Source organism: Trachymyrmex septentrionalis, unplaced genomic scaffold (assembly GCF_001594115.1).
Source record: "Trachymyrmex septentrionalis isolate Tsep2-gDNA-1 unplaced genomic scaffold, Tsep1.0 scaffold20, whole genome shotgun sequence".
Classification (NCBI taxonomy): Eukaryota; Metazoa; Arthropoda; class Insecta; order Hymenoptera; family Formicidae; genus Trachymyrmex; species Trachymyrmex septentrionalis.
In genome coordinates this window covers 7,648,381-7,649,833 of record NW_017305180.1, presented here as the reverse complement: position 1 = coordinate 7,649,833, position 1,453 = coordinate 7,648,381, and the positions used below count along the sequence as shown (strand labels likewise).

At 36.9% G+C, this 1,453-nt stretch overlaps 1 protein-coding gene across 2 annotated transcripts in view; it reads left to right on the top strand.

The window, feature by feature from the left end:
- LOC108747663 (mucin-17-like) overlaps positions 1-1,453 on the top strand; it is a 74,119-nt gene that overhangs the window by 2,499 nt on the left and 70,167 nt on the right. The window lies entirely within an intron of this gene.

Sequence of the window (1,453 nt, the reverse complement as noted above, 5' to 3'; positions counted from 1 at the left end):
GTTCTTGATATGGGGAAATTTAAATGATCCCTTTCACGAGATTAATTTGAATTTTGCAAATTTTATCAATGGGAGATATTTGGGTTTTTTTTTTTAACGAAACTCAGAAAGAATTTTAGCACAAATGCGTTAGAATTTCTGCCGTTACTTTCACTAATTTTCACTGCTGGACAATCGCCGACCTGGTTCCTTCCTTCGTCGGCTAAGAATTCATCTGGGACTTTCGAAATTCCGTCGTCGATAGAAGACCACCAAGTTTTCTTGCATGGCGTCTTTTTTCATTTTCTCGATGCGATCCACCGCGCGAAATTGTTCAGGAAAACTCCAGCAATAAGTCGGGACTGCGAATCGACGGATTCTTTTCTATTGCACTCCTATCTCAGATGCACATGTGCAAACCCACTCACATATGTCCAAATATCGGATGAATCACTTCTAGAAAATTGCAGTGCGCATTTGGAATGAGAATGAAATTCGTCTTTGGCGAAATATCTACATATACTGTCAATAATAGCGAATAGAAATTATTAATAATTGTTATGTCAATAATTAAACGTAAAAGATATAACGTAGATACAGAAAATACATTTTATATTTAGAGAATAAAGATATCTTTGGCACAATATATTACTATCTTGGGATGACAGTCATTAAAATGATAAAAATAATAGTAATATTATTTAGATGAGACATGAAAAATATATTTTGCAAACTTATGAAAGTGAATTAACTTCTACACAATGCCATCTGGCACAATAATATAATACTTTAAAGACTGATATTCAGTTAGTTGACTCTTAAATACAGTCTTAAAATATCATAAGCCAGCCAGAAGGCAGTTGGGATCTTAAAACATTAATCACTTAAGATGGTTTTAAAATAAGAACAGACTATGAATATCGCCCTAAGATTATTAATTAATAATTGATTAATATTTTAATAAGTAATATTGGGATAAATATAACGTAGAACCTTTTTCTTGTATCAATGTCGGTTGTAGTATCGAAAGAGATGAGCTATATAGATTTGATAAAAGTATTCACTTCGGTCGCGTTCGATAATCGCGCACGAATGTCGGAGACGTATCCCATTTCGCCAGAAATCTTCGATAAACACGTTCACCGTGCGCGCGAAACGGCAGTATCGAGTATCGGAGCGACCTTAGGATTTCGCGTAAGAGAAGCCCGACGATTTCGAGCTTGAGAGAGGCCGATGGCGAACGAATGAAGGAGACAGTAAACTGTGAGGCGGAGCGAGCGATTCCACCTTGCATGAATATTCAATATCGAGAGCTGCGCCGTGATTTCGCAAGCCGCTACTCTTTATCGAAACTTTCTCGTCGCTCAACATCGTCATCGATAATTATCCGTGAAAGGAATTTCTTTTTTTCGCCATTCCATCGCGTCGTTTTGGAAAGCCAATATGTTTATTCGTCATCCTCCTCCTCCTCCTT